This window comes from Bufo gargarizans, chromosome 10, assembly GCF_014858855.1.
Source record: "Bufo gargarizans isolate SCDJY-AF-19 chromosome 10, ASM1485885v1, whole genome shotgun sequence".
In the NCBI taxonomy this organism is placed as follows: domain Eukaryota; kingdom Metazoa; phylum Chordata; class Amphibia; order Anura; family Bufonidae; genus Bufo; species Bufo gargarizans.
In genome coordinates, this window is record NC_058089.1 from 50,391,432 (window position 1) to 50,408,749 (window position 17,318).

Below are 17,318 nucleotides of genomic sequence, written 5' to 3' on the forward strand. Positions count from 1 at the left end.
AGCAGATTTTTGTGGTCCGTAAACACAGTGACGGGGTGGACTGCCCCCTCTAAAAAGTGACGCCACTCCTCAAACGCAAGTTTAATAGCTAACAGTTCCCTATTGCCAATATCGTAGTTCTGTTCTGCTGCAGATAGTTTTTTTAGAAAAGAAAGCACAAGGACGCCATTTGCCAGGAGACGGACCCTGAGACAGCACAGCCCCCACTCCCACCTCTGATGCATCGACTTCAACAATAAAAGGCTGAGAGACATCAGGTTGGACTAGTACAGGTGCTGAGGTAAACCTCTCTTTTAGAGAGGAAAAAGCAACTTTAGCGGCGTCAGACCATTTAGAAAAATCAGTCCCCTTCCTAGTCATGTCAGTAAGGGGTTTTACAATCACCGAATAATTTTTAATGAATTTCCTATAGAAATTCGCGAAGCCCAAGAACCGTTGTAGTGCTTTGAGGTTCTCAGGAAGATCCCAATCCAAAATTGCCTGGACCTTCCTAGGATCCATACGGAAACCTGACGCAGATAAATAATAACCTAGGAATTGTATCTCCTGAACGGCAAAAACACATTTTTCAATTTTAGCATATAATTCATTCGTCCGTAGGACCTGTAGTACTTGTCTGACATGCTCCTCATGTGTTTTCAGATCAGACGAATAAATTAAGATATCATCTAGGTATATGACTACAAACCTGCCGATTAGATGACTAAAAATGTCATTAACGAAATGTTGAAAGACGGCAGGAGCATTGGTCAGGCCGAAAGGCATAACTAGATTTTCATAATGCCCCTCAGGGGTGTTAAAAGCTGTTTTCCACTCATCCTCCTCTTTAATACGAATCAGATTGTAGGCCCCCCTAAGATCGAGTTTGGAGAACCACCTAGCACCCGCAATCTGGTTAAACAGGTCAGGAATGAGAGGAAGAGGGTATGGGTCTCGGATGGTTATCCGATTTAATTCACGAAAATCTAGGCAAGGACGCAGGCCCCCATCTTTCTTTTTAACAAAGAAAAACCCTGCAGCCACGGGTGAAGAAGAGGGTCTGATGTGTCCCTTAGCCAAACTCTCGGAGATATAATCCTTCATGGCTTGTCTCTCTGGACCTGAAAGATTATATAACCTGGTCTTGGGCAATTTTGCGCCGGGAATAAGGTTAACCGGGCAATCATAAGGACGATGAGGTGGTAACTTCTGACAACCCTTTTCAGAAAAAACGTCCTCAAAGTCCGAAACAAATGTAGGTAGGGTAGTTATGGAGGCGACTAAGCAATTGCTATTTAAGCAATTTTCTCTGCACGGCTCACTCCACTCCAATATCTCCCTGGCCTGCCAATCCACCACTGGATTGTGCGCTACCAACCAGGGAAGGCCCAGCACCACCGGAGTGGGAAGCCCCTCCAGAACAAAACATGAGAGCATCTCGTTATGGTGGTCCCCTACCCGAAGGTGTAAATTATGAACGATGTGGGTGAGGTTTCTCTGAGACAGAGGAGCAGAATCTATAGCAAATATGGGAATAGGTCTCTGTAACGTACAGAGAGACAAACCCATAGTGCGGGCAAAATGGGCATCTATCAAATTTACCCCTGCTCCACTGTCTAGAAAGAAAGAAACAGTCTCTGTCTTATCACCAAAAACAATAACCGCTGGCAACACAAATTGTGATGTACGTATGGAGGAAACGTATACCCCCCGGCTGACATCCTCCACACAGCCTGGGGTTAGTAGTTTTCCGACGTTTTTTTTGTTTCTGAGGAAAGAAGGACAGACGTTAATGAAATGAACCCTCTCCCCACAAAAAAAACAACCCCCACGCCTACGGCGAACCTCAGGAGGACGGACCTGACGAGTAGTTCCTCCTAGCTGCATAGGCTCGTCTATGTCCGTACAGACTAACTGCTGCTTGGGAGGGGTTACCAATGGCTCCGGTTTTTTCAACCTGTCCCTAAGGCGTCTATCTATATGGATAGAAAGGGACATAACTGCATCAAGGGAAAAGGGGGTCTCATACAATGCAAGCGCATCCTTAACCCTTTTGGATAACCCAGAGCAGAACTGACTCCTGAGAGCCGGGTCGTTCCATTGGGTATCCGTAGCCCACCTACGGAAGTCAGAGCAATACTCCTCTACCGGCCGCTCTCCTTGTAGGAGTCTCCGTAATTTTGATTCAGCCAGTGCGACTCGGTCAGGGTCGTCATATATGAGACCCAAGGCCCCGAAAAACTCATCCACTGACCGAAGAGCCTGGGAATCAGTAGGTAAAGAGAACGCCCAGGACTGCGGGTCCCCCTGCAGCAGGGAAATAACAACACCCACCCGCTGTTCTTCATTACCAGAGGAGTAAGGACGCAGTTTAAAGTATAGTTTACAGGCCTCACGGAACGTCAAAAACTTGTCCCTTCCCCCAGAAAATCTGTCAGGGAGAGGGACCTTGGGTTCCGCAACAACCTGGTTACCAGTAGCAACCGCTGGGCTTGCGGTCTGTTGTAATTGCTGCTGTTGCTGGAGGACCGACGCCTTCAATCCTGCCACCTCCAAAGACAGGCCATGAAATTGTTCGGACAGAGCAGCAATTGGATCCATACTGGATTCTAAGTAGGTAAAAAAATTTTTACCTACACAAAAATAAGGGCCAGATATAATGTAATGACCGGCAACACGCACAGGGAGGAAAACAGGGAAAGCCCTGCCCAAGGGAGAGGGAAAGGTGGTGACCCCTAACTCACCTTGCAGCTGGCACCTGCCTGCCCTGACGTCCCTAGACGGGTTCCTCACCCGTGCGGCGATCACGTGCCTAAACCCTGGCTTTCCCTGAAATGAGCCCTAGATAATGAACGGGCCGGTGGGATCGCTAGTCCTCACCACTGCACTAAGAGGGAAACACCAGGGAGAGGACAGACAAACACAGACAAACACAAACACCCAGGTGGACGGCAACAATTGTCCACAAAGGTCCAACAGGGATCCGGAGGGTAGCGTTCTAAGGCAACACTCAGAGAACGCAGCAACACAGCTCCAGTGGGTCAGAATAGATGTCCAGGCAGGAAGCTCTATATCTGGCAACCAGAGAAGTGTGAGAGGGGAATATAAGGAGGATTGGGAGTGCTGGACAAGGAACAGCTGAGAGAAGGAGCTACGGATCCCTGAGTGAGCCAAAAGGGTTTGTAAAGCAAACCCAGAAAGCTACAATAAGGAAACTTCCCTATCTGACATAGAGCGTGCAGCCAACCGCTGCGACCTCCTGACCCCGGGTACAACGGAGTCAGGCGTGGCTCTTGACACCCTCGTGACACTATGGGAATGAATAAGCAGTTTTTCCAGACATAAAAACTATTTCAGATTTAAACAACACAGCTAAACCAGGCAGTCATAAGGTCAATGTGTCAGAATTTTTCCCTCCAAAACTTTTTAGAGTCCCTTATAGTAACTGTGGAAGGTTTCTAACTTCTCAGTGCATAGATAGAAAGACAGAAAGTGAAACGATTACTTTTTAACAATCAGCATGGAGGAACTTTTGTTTTCTTGGTGGTACAAGTGTTTGGAGCCAGCACAACTATATCCTCTAGTAGGCTGAGTTGGCGGACTATGTTATTATGCACAGTCCAGGAGTTCATCTGAAGAACAGAGCCTTCGGCATAGTATACATATACCTTTTCTGTAGTTCAACAATATAAAAGAGTATAAGTGTAAACAACGGCATAAATCATAGTGCAAGATAAGTTAACGCAGTAGGGTTCGCTGAACTGCTATATTAGACACACGTCTGGTCGACCTCTGGTTCATTCTGGTGGTGAGCTGCTCTAACGTAGCGTGTCAGTCCGCCCTCGTGCACCTCCGTAGCCGACGCTCAACCTTTCACATCGTGGTGCCCTGCAGTTTCCACTTCACTTCTTCACGATTGTGCCATTTGTCCACTCATTAAATACTTTCACCACAGCAGCATGAGAACAGTTCACACTGTGCTGTTTCAGAAATACTACAAAGCAGATTTTAATCCCTTTTTGCAAATCTGATTAATTGCCCTTTTTACCCATGACAGCAATGAAGGATATGTGTGCAGACAGTCTATTACACACCTTATATACCCACCGAGCCATCTCAACACACGTGACTTCCTTCATGAGCTACAAGCTGCCAACATCGAAAGTAGGAAGTGGTCAGTATAATATGACTTGAATATATATATATATATACTTATGATAGATAGATAGATAGATAGATAGATAGATAGAGATATACAACTTATAGCTGCTATATTGTACTTAATGTATTCTATTCCTTTTTTTTCTTTCTGAAATATCTTGGTAATTCCTAATTAAAAAAAATAATTTTTCAAAAGTAATTTTAGCAACAATATAAATCTCGATCCTATCCAAGAAATTTGATATTTTTAGCTGATCATGATCAGCTTCTATTTTTCAAACCTTAAAAAAAATTGTAGCTGTAGCTCAGTAAACCAGCATAAGCCTTTTGAGCCTAATATTTATCCGTAAAACTCGCCACAGTGAATCAGAGCGGTTCTGCCTACATTCGAGTTTTCACAAAGCTTCATTATTTTTTCTTTATGTTTTCGGGGAGATTTATTGAACCCACGCTCCTCGGCATAATAAAAAGCACCTGTCTTTTCATAAAAACACAGTAGAAAACAAATTTATTTTTGTTTGCATTTCTTTGTTGTTAGATTATTATTTTTTCTTTCCCTGTTTGAATGGTCGAAGACTCGGTTTTCTGAGGCTTTTTCATCACAGTATCATTTGAGGAAGTAATTAGATAGTAGCGATTCTAAACACCTGCCTTAATTATTCCTCCTAGTCTCTAAAGTCTTCATTAACCAAGTGAAGCAGCTATGATTGCCATGCGAAGAAGGAATATGGGCAACGTGTGGATGGCAATTACAAGGCAGTTTGTGTCCTCTGACTTGGAAGGTAGGCAGCGAAGGTGCCTCAGAGGAAAGCAGAGGGAAGTTATTCTGTATTAGTGCCACAATAGAATGCAAAATGATTGATGGGTGAACTGCAGATCCCAAGTGATATGTGTATATTACCAATGGTACTGGCATTGCACCAAGAATTATAATTTCTATCTTTTAAGCTTTCTGTCTTGTTAAAGCAATGCTGTCAAGTACTGGAGAAACTTCACTCAACATTTATGCTCTTTTAGACCACAGGCAGGTTTTGGTGCATTTTTAATAAATTTTTTAGTTTAAAGGGGTTGGCCCATTTCAGACACTGATGGCATGTGATCAGGGCAGAGGGAGCAGAGCTCAGCAGTGGATAGAAATGGTGATGAAGGACCGATGATGACATCACCATCATGTGATCCGGGCAGAGGGAGCAGAGCTCAGCAGTGGATAGAAATGGTGATGAAGGACCGATGATGACATCACCATCATGTGATCAGGGCAGAGGGGGGCAGAGCTGAACCCGGTCAAATCCCCTTCTTTCCCAACTCAGCCCCTCTGACATGAGTGTAATGAAATCTGAGGTAGATAGACAGATAGATAGATTTTAGATTTTCCTAAACTTGAATTATCAATAGCTGATTGTATGTCAGTGTCTTTTGATCTATCAAGGACTTATGCAAATTGTGCCTCTAGATGCCAACCAGTCTGCGAAAAGGTGAGACACTCCACATTCTCAGAGGAAACTCCATTTAGCACTGGTCTACTTACAGGCCATATGGGCATACTAATGAAGACCTGAAAGGGGACATTAAAAATGCAGGGCAACCCTAGACATGGTGGCAGCTAACCCAGCAGGAGGTCTAAGCCATTCAGTAGGTGGATGAAATACTATCAGAAGCCAAAACTCCGACCTCATAACACCCACATCCTCAGAACCCTAGTAATTGTGTTCAGCTTGACATGGGCTTCGGGGAGAGTCTAGACACGCCATACTGGACATGTGGCATTTCTCGGTATTCAGGATCTGGCCTTCTGGAAATCATAACTCGATCATATTTGGTGTCTCTATGACTGGGACGAGGAGACTCAGATTGTGGGCTCTTACCTGTACCCGCAGTCCCTGTCATATGGCGAGAAATCATCGTGATTCATATTGCCACATCAGTCAGCTGTTTGGGAAGGTGGGGCAAAAACCTAAATAATCTCAGATGTCCCAGAAGGCCGGACAGAAAAGGGAAAGGTTCCATTACAGCCCACGCCTCGGCAGAGGGGGGATAAAAATGGGTGGTTGGGAACAGTTTATTGTCAGACATTTTGGGGATCCACATTGTCTGGAGTGACTGCCCGTATCCTCAGCTGTCCCCACAGCCGGAATATAACTGCTTCATCTCAGTAAGCCAATATTCTGTATTTTATCCCTTTTATTTTATCTGTTTACTGCATTGTTATTGTATGTATAATTTAGTTTTTTAGCTTTTATCTGACACTTTCTTTTTGTATTGCATTACACTATTGTGTATTAAATTAAAAAATTGCTAAGTCCCTTCCTTGTTGCCTTATAGAACTTGCTCTTTCGGAGGGAATAACGTTACCGGTAGTGTTTCTGAGGATTTTAGGTCCCATATAGATAACTCGTGTTACTGTGTTAGTTTTGGGTTGAGAGAATATGTGAGTATAGGCCCCTATTGCCTTATAGTATAGGTGGTGGCAGAAATTGGGATAGAAAATATTGGGGTCTTAGAATCTAGGAGAGTAAGTTAGCATAATTCCGTCATCTAGAATAGGTGGGTGGGAATTTATGTGGTAAATTGATGAGCTCACTAATATAATTCACCCCTGTGACGTGACTCTCCCTTGCCCTGCGCTATATTTTTTGTTTACATTTTTCCACTGCTAGGCAGAGGCTTCCACCTAGCAGCCTTCCTGGTGACGTCACTGGCACTAATGGGAGGGCTTTAGCGCTGCTCTAGCCGTTTTTTTCTAAAGCCCGCCCATTAGTGCCATTGCTGTCACCAGGCTCACTGCTAGGCGGATGCCTCCGCCTAGCATTCCCATAGTGAGATCCGGTACATGACATCTGCTGAAAAAGCCCTTGCCCTGCACAATTCATGAAATTCTCCGATGCTCATGTCAGAGGGGCTAAGTGGGGGAAGAAGGGGATATGTCCAAGTTCAGCTCAGAACCCGGAAAATCCCTTTAAGCCACTCCACCTCTTTAAAAGAAAATTTTTCTGTCCAGAAAACCCCTTTAATAGAATTTCCCTTCGTATCAGTGTTTTTGCATGAATATAGTAAGATATGTGCGGTGAATAAGGTCCCAATGAATTATCTTGATGGCAGTTAGCATTGCCCACCGCTCGTTGTGATGGATAACCCTATTAGTCTAAGTGTATCCGGGTATGTAAAGTTTCGACACATCATTAGGTTTGTTTGGAACATAAAGTGCAAGGGGTATATGATAATTCGATACATTTTGAAAAGATAATGTATGAAATCCAGTTCTGAAAGCATTTGTGTCCTAGTAGTGACGCTTCATTAAATAATGACGTAAGGTGGAGAAGTCACTCGGAGAAGAGGTGCAGCTTCACAGGTGGAAGTGTACATTAATGAATAGAAAGGGACACAACTTTTTGATGTGTTTTAGTAACTAGAATTGACGCACTACATAAAAACCTAAAAGAAGTTCTCCAGTTCTAATATCTAGCCAAAAAACATTACAGAATACTAACGAGGGTGTCCAGATCAGGGTTGCTAATCATCTAGAAATTTCTGGACAGTCCGTAAAAATAGATGAGATTTATATCCTGTGACAATAGACATGTCCTTGATTTTTTTTGAGGCTGGAGGTACTTGATTAGATTATTTCAGTGGTAATTATCATAATTTTACAGCTCACAGTACATGCTGGTGATTAGCTCTTATCGACAGTGACGTAGCTATAGGTGTCTCAGCTGCAACCTGGCCCCTAAGCCAGGGGGGCCCACAGGGTCCCCCTTGCCAAAGGCGTTGGATCTTTTTTCCTTTATAAGACATCTTATTAAACAAATACAAGTGAGCATTTCCATTACGAAAGTGTTCACTTCGGCTAATTTTGGCTCTCCGTTTGTGAGATCCGGTTAAGGGCTCTCACAAGCGGTCAAAAACGGATCAGTTTTGCCCTAATGCATTCTGAATGGAAATAGGCCGTGACAGCAATGTAGAGCACTGCAGGCTACAGCGCATTAATGCAGTGCCGCAAAATAGACGACTGTTAAAGGGACAATGCCTGCAATAAAAATGTAAAACAGCAGGCACATTCATTATGCAGAACATAACCAGACATTAGCCACCACTGACAATTCACAGTTGAACAATACAAGCCGTAGAAAGGGGGAGATGCGCTATCTTTTAACAGTCCTCATAGAAGCACCCCCTTACAAGGTTACGTCCAGTCCTTGTCACACCCACCACAGGGATCATGTCTTGTTCGGTCCCCAGAGTTGCCACATCAACCATGTGGATCTTTGTAAGTCCCTTCTCATCAACTTGGACAAAGTTGCTTGTCCTCAGGCCTAGGTCTTCTGTCTAGGTCTTGACTGTCCTGGTTTCGGGCTCAGATGGAGGTGCTCTTATTGGTGTTCCTAGCGACACTTTCGCTGATGCACGGCTCTACAAAGGAAATGTATGTCAGGAGATGGGGCCCATCAGGATTTCTCAGCATGTCCTTACATTACAGCAGTATAAAATACATGTAATAGGAAAAAAAACTAGATAACATGAGGGCTTCTCACCCAGCACAAGATGTTTCTGATCCATTTTCTCCACCTTGGGATAGAAGATGGTTTTGGCTTTTCCTGTGGAGAATTAAAGCAGATGTAGTCAATAAAGAAATCTCTACACTGTGTGCACAATTATTAGACAAGTGACTAACACTTATTGGATTGAAGCATCAGGTGATGTGTATTTGTGTAATGAGGGATGGTGTGGCCTAAGGAGATCAATTCCTTATATCAAGGTGTACATAATTATTAGGCAGCTTCCTCAAGCAAAATGGGCCAAAAAAGACATTTAACTGACTCTGAAAAATCCTAAATTGTTGGGATGTAGCACTCTTAAGATTGCAAGGATATTGGGTTGTGATCAGAAATGTTTGGTTACAAAAAAATTAACAAGGTCTTAAACAAAGTGTTGAGAAAAAAAGATGCAGATTAACTCCCAAATATTTGAGAAGAATCACATGTGAAGAGACCAGGAACCCATTATTCTCCAGAACTGCAACCTCCCTGGAGTGGCCAGAAGAACAAGGTGTTCTAAGACATGGCCAAGGTAAGGAAGCCTGAAATCCTACCACCACTGAACAAGACATCGAGGCATGTTTTATGGACTAATGAGATGAGAGTGACTCTTCGCGGCCCGTGGCCGAATCAGTAATGGGCACAGAGCTCAGACGCCAGCAAGGTGGAGGTGGGGTACTGCTATGGGCTGGTATTATTAAAGTTGAGCTAGTTGGACCTTTTTGTGTTGGATGGACTCAAAATCAACTCCCAACCCTTCTGCCAGTTTTTAGAAGACACTTTCTTCGAGCAGTGGTGAAGGAAAAAGTCTGCATCTTTCAAGAAAGCAATGATTTTTATGTAGGAACGTGCTCCACCGCATGTGTCTGGGTGTCCTTAGTGACCAGATATATAAAGGCCTCAACCGGATGATAACTCTCATGGGGAATATAATTACTTTTCACTCTCAGGCCCAGATCAATTAGTGTAAGTTTCTCTGTATTATCTCTGCCGGTCTCACAGTCTCCAGTGGAAGGTCCTTTTTCTGCAAAATGTGTTTTAATTCAGATTTTTCTAAGAAAGGGCTGCAGATCAATCTCCAACTGAAAACTGTCAAACCGGACGATCGGGCTAAAAGATAGGCCCTTTTATAAAGCCCTAACCTGTATGGGGCTGAGAATTGGAGTGGAAAAATTAATATTCAAAGAAGAGGCCGTACCTGTGAGCGAGTCTGTATGTTGTGTATCTCTCCGGTCACGGTCTGGCCGCCGGTGTTTGTGGCCCTCCTCCTGGTGGGCACCGGCTGTTGCCCCTCTGGGAAAAAGGACGTAGATCTTGGGATCCCACAGAATCGCTCGCGAGCCCGAAGAGTTTTTATTCGGTTGAGGCCTTTATACATCTAGTCACTAAGGACACCCAGATTCTCATGGATTCCATTAGAAAAGGAAGCTATGAATAACACAAAATTTTACCTCTCAGGAGAGATTAGACATACAAACTTTAATGAAGGATAAGAACTTGGTGATTAAAGCTGCAGACAAGGGATGGATCCCTGATTCTTATGGACATGATTAAATATATACAAGAGGTTACACACCAGTTGTCAGATGAAGGGACCTATAAGATGCTGGACAATGATCCGTTATTCCAGATTAAAGCTAAAATCACCAGAGTAGTTTAGCACTATGCAAGCTTCAGAGCATAGATGAGAAAATGTATATCTGGTATTTTATGTGCTTCCTGAAGTGCAAAAGACCCTTGTAGACCCCCCAGAATGCCTGATAGCATCATCAGTGAATTCTATACCATCTCATTTATCTGTGGTTTTAAAGACAGCATTGACACCTTTGGTCAAAATGACCACATCTTTCCTTTTGGACACGTCACATTTTTTTGAATGTAATAAGAGAATTACAAATAGTCCCAAAGGACAGCTGGCTAGTAACAATTGATGTGGTGAGCCCCTATACCTCCATAGATCATAATAGGAGGTATGGACACGGTATCTACCCTATTACAAACTAGTGATTACACCAGTGCACAACAGGAGTTTTTGATGAAACTGTGGCAGATAGTATTGTTTGAGAACAATTTTATGTTTGGGGATGTATTTTACTTGCAGAAATGGGGGACCGCGATGGGTTCGAACGTGGCCCCGCTCCAACAAATATATATTTATGTCATCATTTGAAGAAACCGTGTCTACAATAATACACACTTCCGGGCACATTAATTGATATGGAAAATATTTACTGACAACATTTTCCGTGTATGGAACCTTCTTTGAACAACTAAATATGACTTGTGCTGGTTTAAAATTCACCATAAGTCGACCATCCCAAACAGGATACTTTTTCTTGCCATTACCATTTCACTTTCATCAATATCACCACTCCATTTCTCAGTTAAAATACCTGATTCAGGAACAGGTGAAAAGACCGAGAAGAGGTGGTGATATAAAAAACCATCTGCTGCGAAGAGAGGTTCATTATATACATACACTAAGTACATTACAGCCCAGGGGACTTAATAGAGGATATGAGATTGCACATTTGATGTAAAGTGATATTTATTTTATTTTGTTAAATACTTCTTTTCCTCTGCCTCAGATGACAGGGATGAACTCGGTTGTTCCGAAGTAGTTTGGTCTGTGGTGGAGAAAGGAAAGAAGAATTTAAGGGCAGTGAAATACAGAGACTTATGCAAGGAGGGGGGGGGGGCTATACTTTAAGATTTGGCATCTATCGATCTATCTATCTAATAATTCTGTCTATCCATCCTTCTATCCTCTCATTTATGAATCCAAACATTCATTCATCCTCTCATCCATGCATCTATCCATCCAACCAACCAACCTTTGATCCATCCACCTATTAATCTTTCCATTCAAATATCCATGCATCAATCCATCCATACATCCAACCAAGCAGAAACCAATCATCCATCCGTCCATATATCCTTTTATCTATCATCTAATAATCCACCCAGCCAATCATCCATCCATTTACCTTGTTCCAATAACAGCAACCTTCAGATAATGTCCCTGCTCTCCTTGACTCCTCTCCACAAGGTCAATACGGGCATGCCAAGGTAGTTTGTTCTGTGGTGGAAAACAGAATTTAGTATCAGGGAAATATGCAAGGGGGGCTATATCTATCTATATATCATCTATCTATTATCTATCAATCTACCTATAAATCTATCTAATTTCTATCTATCTGTCGTTCCATCCTCCATCCATCAATTCATTCACACACCCAACCAACCATCAATCCATCCACCCATCAATCTTTCCATCCAACTATCTATCCATACATCCAACCTAAGCAAAATGCAACCAACCAAGATCCACCCATCCATCAATCCAATTATCTACCATCCAGTGATCTATCCATCATCTGCATCCAACAAACCATCCTCAAATTCATTCATTCATATCATACTTCCATTTACATTTCGGCATGCAAGGGAATGGGGGGAGGGGGGCGCTACACGGTTAGAACAGTCCCCTTTGCCTATGTAGAAGTTAGCTTTACATCAGGAAAAAGTCAATATCTTTACCACCCTTCATTTAAAGATAGGGCAGAGCATGCCTGAATCACTCTGTCTGATGATAGTGAGAACTGTGTGGCCATACAGTTACATGCTGCACAGTCCTCTCCCTCTATGCTCTTATCTCTATCATCAGTGCAGGAGGAATCACGGAATGAGAGGAAAATGCCCCCTTCATGTTACCACCATAGAGCACTCTGACAAGCCTAAGCTGACCCAGACAGATCAGAATAACAGATTTTAAAGGCTGACATAATTGCGAATTTCATCTTATTTAATTGTATAAGTCTATCTATTAATCCTACCATCTGTCCATCCATCCAACCATCTACTCATCCACTCATTATATCAATTAACCATCCAATCATATATCCATTTACCTTGTTCGTAGAACGGATTATGTCCTCACTTTTCTTAATTCCACTGTCACAGGCGACAGGGTGTATACGGTTGCTCCGCAGTAGTGTGATCTGTGGTAGAGAAAGAAAAGCAGAATTTAGGGCCAGTGAAATACAGGACTTATACAAGGGGGGGGGGGGGGGGGATATCATTTAAGATTTGGTATCTATCTATCTAATTATTCTGTCTATCCATCCTTCTATCCTTCTCTCATTTATGAATCCAAACATTCATTCATCCTCTCATCCATACATCCAACCAACCGACCTTCGATCCATTCACCTATTAATCTTTCTATTCAAATATCCATCAATCCATCCTTCCATCCACCCTTTCATCCATACATCCAGCCAAGCAAATATCAACTATCCATCCATCTATCATCCATGAATTAATTTTTTTACCATCCAATGATCCATCCATCCAACCAGCCATACATCCTCCATTTCACCCATCCAATCATGCATCCATTTACCTTGTTCTTAGAGCGGCAGCATTTGCTTGACGTCATACCTGTTCCTGACTCCTCTGCCTCAGAGGGCAGAGGTTGCACACGGTTGTGCCTTAGTGGTAGTTTGATCTGTGGTGTAGAGAGGAAAACAGAATTTAGGGGAAGTGAAATACAGGGACTTATGCAAGGGATAGGCTACATGGTTAAAACAGCCCCCATGACTATGTAGGGGCAAGCTTCACAGACTCCAATACATGTCCATAGCTCCATATACTGGTAAGAACTCATTAAAAGCATTTACTGGGAGCTGTAAAATGCCAATAATTACCACCTAAATAGTTTAGAAAAGCACCGCCAGCCTTAAAAAAATCATAGACACGTCGATTTTTTTTCACGTACACAGGAAAAAAGTTGCCCATTTTTATAGACTGTCTAGAAATTTCTGGACGGTTGGGAACCCCGATCCCTTCTCTATACTTCTCTCAATAATGAGTACAGGAAGGATACATCTACCCTCCTACCAATCCCCCATTCATCCAACCAACAATATATTTAATAATTCGTCCATCCACTTATCAGTCTATATATCAAAATATCTATGCATCAATCCATCCATACATCCAACCGAGCAGAAACCAATCATCCATCCGTCCATATATCCTTTTATCTATCATTCGATTCTCCACCCAGCCAATCATCCATCCATTTACCTTTGTCCAAAAAAAGCAGCTATTAAATAATGTCCTGGCTCTTCTTGGCTCCTCAACTTGTTCCTCGGAGGACACAAGGTATATATCGGCACGCCGAGGTAGTTTGTTCTGTGGTGGAAAACAGAATTTAGTGTCAATGAAATAGAGGGACACAACCATCAATCCATCCACCCATTCATGTTTTCCAATTATCCATCTATACATCCAATTAAGCAAAATCCAACCAACCAACATCCACCCATCCATCAATCTATCCATCCATCCAACCAACCATCCTCAAATTTATTTATTTATATCATACATCCATGTACCTTTCGGCGGCATTCAAATGAGATCCTGGCTTGCCCTAAATCCTCGACCTCGATGAACGGAAGTTTAGGCTGGGCGCGCCGATTTAGTTTGTTCTGTGGTGGAAAAAAGCAACAGAATTTAGGGTCAATGAAATACGATGATGCATGCAAGGGGGAGTGTTACATGGTTAAAAGAGCCCCTTTGCCTATGTAGGAGTTAGCTTTACTCAGGAAAAGTCAATATCTTTACCACTCCTTCATTTAAAGATAGGGCAGAGCATGCCTGAATCACTCTGCCTGATCATAGTGAGAACTGTGTGTCCATACAGTTAATGCTGCACAGTCCTCTTTATGCCCTCTCTGCTCTCATATCTATCGGTGCAGGAGGAATCAAGAGTGTTCAGCAAAGACAGCGGTAAAACCTAAAGTTTATGGGTCCCTAGCAGGTTTAGGTCACAGGAGGGGGTGATATGACCCTGGAACAGGGGGTGGTGACAAGTAGGGGGCTGTGCGACTTTCTTCTAGGTGATCTATCTGGTATTTTGTATGTGTTAGGGTTAGAGTTAGGGTTGTCCTGGTGGTGGGCATGGATGCTAGGGGTAGTTTGGAAGCAGGACCGGATTCACAACCAGAGTTTCTAACATTAAAGAGGTATTCCCATCTCGGACACTGGGGACACGCACCTATACTTAGAATGGCCACCCTTTATATATTCCTATGGGAGCTTTAAAAACAGTGGAGCAACACGCTGGGCTCCATTCACGTCTATGGGGCTGATGGAAATACCCCATCCATTCGTGAAGTTGCTGCCACATTCATCGGTCAATGGCCATGGCATAGCACAGTCCTATCAAGTGAATGGATCTGGGCTGCAATACCAAGCACAGCCAACTATCTAATAGATGGCGCTGTGCTGGGTAAGCTGAGAGGACGAAACAGCCTCCTGACGCAACTGATCTGCAGGGTGTCAGTGTTCAAATATTGATGACCTATCCAGAGGATTGGCCGTCAATATAAATTTTTTTTATATTTTATTCACATATTCCCACAGCACTTTGTAGACATTTCCAGCACTTTTCGTCCCCACTGGAGGAGCTCGCAATCTAAGTTCCCTATCAGGAAACCCACACAAAACCGGGGAGAACATATAAACTCCATGCAGATGTTGTCCTTGGTCAGATTTGCACCCAGGGCCCCGGCGCTGCGAGGAACCAGCGCTGTCCTCTGCTAGCACCGGGCTCCTGGCTTTGTCTGAAACCAGAGAATCTCTAGTTGTCATAAAACTACAACTCCCAGCGTGCTCCTATGGTTGAAGAACACCGCTGGTAATAATTCAGAATAATCCTAATCAATCAGTAAATAAAATCCAGTTACAAGGAATCTGTCCAAAAAAAAGTAAAAATTTGCAAAACCCACTATCTGCTCCTATACAAGCCCCAGAGCATTATGGGTAAAATCAGGCTCCAAGAGCGATGACATCACGGTTAGAACTCTGGTAAAAGGAGAATGGCTGTTACTATGGTAACCAGGTGACAGACGGTGGAGGAAAACTGAACTGTGGAAATCAAACAAACAGACTTTATGTTTTCTTATCTTTTTACCCTTTTTGACTCCTCTTAAACTTTGCAGATGGTAAATTTGGGAGAAATAGGCTCCAGAACAGAGCAGGACCGCCCATTTAGCCCCGCCCATTTTAGTCTAGCACAGCCTGAATATGCAGGGACTGTCTCTGCAAATTCAGGACTGCGGGTCACTATGCTCTGGGTGCAGGGAGAGGGGTCTGGGGGCAAATACAACATCTGGAAATCGTATTCCTGTCCCTGGACACACAGTTCTGTGGACAATCTACAATCATCCTCAATTTTCTCCTCGCTCTACATTACAATACAGGACTGTAATAATCTCTGGAAATCTCAGCAGTAATAATATAATAATCCTAATACCAGGAAATAAAATCTACTTACAAGAAATCTGTCCATATTACTTCAGCAAATAAGCAACTGCAAACTCTCCAATCTTCACTCTCTATCTCTCCTATACAACCCTCGGAGCGTTCTGGGTGACACCCCTTTATATAGCAGTGATGACATCACAGTAGTGCTTATGACATCATAGAACAGGGTTTCCATGGTGACCAGGTGCTTCTATGGGCGGAGCTTAAGAACACCTGCCAGTTTCTTATATGTTATTACCATCTGGAACCACGCACATGAATATCTAATAAAATAGTGATGCTTTATTGAGGTGGAAATGGCAATAGCGCTCAGTAAAGAGCCAGGCGCGTGATCAGGAACTGACACATGACACAGGCTCTCTGAAGGATCAGTTATTGGCCACAGTCAGGCATCGTTATCACTTCCCAGTGCTTGCACAACAAGTACCAGCAATCCCAGCCAGCCATATTTGATTCCCTATACCCTGAAAAGCTATCAACTCACTTCTTTATTACACTTTGAAGGGTTAACTTGCACTGTGATTTATGCCGTTGTTTACTCTCATACTGTTTCACATTGTTGAACTGCATTTATATGTTTATTGTAATACCGTATGTCCTGTTCATTTGCACTGTTATTACATTATATTTGCACTGCTCTGTGGAAAGGCTTACTGCACAGTCAGCTAATAGCAAGAGACTTTATGACATGGAAAAAAATGACACACTAACCTTCTGACAGGTTTAGCGCTGTTGTTTATGTCTGAAGGCTTGTTTATGTCTGCTTAATCATTCCCATAGACTTGCATTAAGGCTCTATACTAATCTATCACAGACAGAGACTGCAGCAATGTTTCTGTTTAGGGCTCATGCACACGAATGCATGGGCTCTGTGCATGTATTGTGGACCGCAAACGGTGGGTCCGCAATATATACGGGCACTGGCCGTGTGAACTCTGTCCTGCGGAAGCGGACCCATTGACTTGAATGGGTCCGCGATCTGCAAAATACGGCAAAAGATAGGACATGACCTACCTTTTGCAGAGCAGAGGCCCATGGAAACACTCAGAAGCACTTCCATGGTCTTTCAGGTCCATGTCTCCGCAACACAAAAAAATAGGACATGTCCTATCTTTTGCAGTAGCTTGCAGATCGCAGACTCATTCAAGTCAATGGGTCCGCGTCCGCAGTACAGAGTGCACACGGCCAGTGCCCATGCATTGCGGACTGCTATTTATGATACAGAGCATGGGCATAGAGCCCATATGTTCATGTGCACGAGTCTTTATGCTGTGCTTCTCCACTTCACCCCTCCCTCTAGAAGGTTCTGAT